Source organism: Oratosquilla oratoria, chromosome 23 (genome assembly GCF_046742065.1).
Source record: "Oratosquilla oratoria isolate Oo_2021 chromosome 23, ASM4674206v1, whole genome shotgun sequence".
In the NCBI taxonomy this organism is placed as follows: Eukaryota; Metazoa; Arthropoda; class Malacostraca; order Stomatopoda; family Squillidae; genus Oratosquilla; species Oratosquilla oratoria.
Window position 1 is genome coordinate 29,358,128 of NC_134799.1, and position 2,500 is coordinate 29,360,627.

Genomic DNA, 2,500 nt, shown 5'->3' on the forward strand with positions numbered 1-2,500 from the left:
GTTTTCTGTCGTTCCCTGTTTATTTACTGCCCTTAATTTCGGCAGCCAATAACTCGCTGCATCCTCGCCTTTGGCTATCGGGCGTGTTTACTGCTGTGAGCGACGACAACACCCCTACTAAAATGTTTACGTATTGTCGTATAGTGGGAGAGTATGGAGGCGTAAACTATCGTATTTCGTCCGTACGTGTGTGTAAACGGTTCAGGTAGCTATTAGATGGTAGAGTAGCTGAATAAGATAGTCTGAATGCAGCAAAGAATAATAGTAATATTTGCACTACATAGAGCACAGGTTTAGCTAGGTGATGCAATAATTAAAAAGAATCGTCTGATCTACAGAACTAGTTCGTTTAGTCGAACGACATATTTTTACTGAGGAAATTAAAGTTCTTTCTGTCGAGACCCTATTTTTCAATGTGCCGTGGTCTTGTACTCAGGGAGGTAACCATTTTCAGACCTCAAACAAGGATATACAAGGAATTACTGTGAAACAGATTCACGATAAGAAGAAAGAGAAAATAGAAAAGAAAAGGTGAGGAGAAGTAATGCGCGGGTATATGGGAGCCACCATCATGGAAATATGCTGGTGACCTGTGTGGAGAGGGCCCTTGGCATCGGATTTAGTTAAAGAAGATGGAGATATGGAGCACGAGGAGAAGACAAAAGAGTAGAGAAGGAGGAGAATAGGAGGGGAAAGGAGACGGAAAAGAAAGAAATGGGTTGTCGATAATAGCTAGTGTCAGTTCATTTGAACTTGGCCAAGGAGTGCCTTCACTGATCTTGCTTGTAGTTCTTTAGTTACCTTCAACTACATTATATATATATATATATATATATATATATATATATATATATATATATAAATATATATATAGATATATAGATACATATAGATATACATATATGTATATATGTATTTATGTGTGTGTATGTATATATATATATATATATATATGTATGTATATACATATATATATATATATATATATATATATATATTATAGTAACGTAGGCTTTGCGCCATTTTTTCCGGTAACAGTTTTCCTGAAATAAGTAAATAACTAACAATGTAAATAGACGAATTAATAAATAAATATAGAATTGTTGCTACCCAATTTTGCGGATACCGACAGTAAGTTTGAGGTCACTCGTCTACTCGAACAGGAAGACGTTCCTCCTAAATGTATGTGTATATACTGTATAGGGCACTTTCCAACTTTATAACATGTATAGCCAACCGCTTCACCTCTTTTTCTTCCTCTCCCTTCTCCACCCACTCCTCCTCCTACTCCTTCTTCTCTTTATCCTCCTACTCCTCTTTTCTTCTTACTCCTCCTCCTTCTCCTTATAATTCTCCTTCTCCCACGGTTCCTCCTCCTCCTCCTCCTCCCCCTTATAGTTCTCCTTCTCCTATTGTTCCTCCTTCTCCTCCTCCTCCTCCTCCTGACACCATTCCTCCCATTCTCCCTCCTCCTCTCACTCCTCCTTTCCTAATACTCCTCCATCTCCCCTCTTTGTCTTTCTACTCTTCTCCTTCCGTCTCTTCCTCTTTCTTTTCCTACGCCTTCCCCTCCTCTATTTCCTATTGTCACCAAAGGTCCGAAGATATCTGCCATCTCCTCGTTTCTAACCTTGCATGGCCTAAATGCTCATAGCATCAGCCAGAACAGACTTCTTTAAATTGTCAAATTCCGTACATAACATCCCTCAGGAATTAGCCTTGATAGATTATTTTATGCAGTTGATGAACTTTATATGACCAAGAGGTTCCTTTGAGTTAAATGAAATTTTCTGGCAACAACCAGCATAAAGTCCTTGAGTGCATAATGAACGGCGCCAAATTTGATGTTAGGGAGACGTTCCCTGTGCTAAGGAAAATCATCTCGTATTAGCCAGAAAAAAGAAGACAGCGAGCGTCACCGTGTTCAGGGTGGTGTTTGACGTCACTTGTGACACCTTTGCTACGGTGGAACTCCTTCAACCACATCAAATTGTGTACTGTTAGCCAGAACAAAATTAGGGCTAAGCAGCAAGGGTAAACTCACCCTCGCCACCCACACAGAGTTACTGGTCACCCACAGGCATCCCCCATAGGTAAAACCACACACACTATTCACCCATGCACGTATATGTGCTTTTCAGTAATCATCTTCATATATTCTCAGGTTGTCTACTCATTTACAAAGTCCCTCGTATTTCAATTCTCTCCCTCTGGGTGTCCAAGTATCCGATATGCGATACAGTGAGGCACAATAGTAAAGCATGCCAACAAGAAACCTTTCGGTCCGGAACAAGGTGGGATGCCAAAAAAAAAAAAAAAAAAAAAAAAAAAAAACATACAAATAAAACAACTACATAAGATAACCAGTTTCAACAAAATAACCAATTGGATCGAATAACACCAATCATATAAAAGAAGTAATTGATCAGTCAAAATAATTTTCAGCCATTTTTCCCAAATCTACATTTTGTTATCCAATTTCCTCTTACTGTATCGAATT

At 38.9% G+C, this 2,500-nt stretch overlaps 1 protein-coding gene across 3 annotated transcripts in view; it reads left to right on the forward strand.

The window, feature by feature from the left end:
- Ten-a (Teneurin-a transmembrane protein) overlaps positions 1 to 2,500 on the forward strand; it is a 1,186,308-nt gene that overhangs the window by 1,066,885 nt on the left and 116,923 nt on the right. The gene's annotated exons all lie outside the window — the stretch shown is intronic.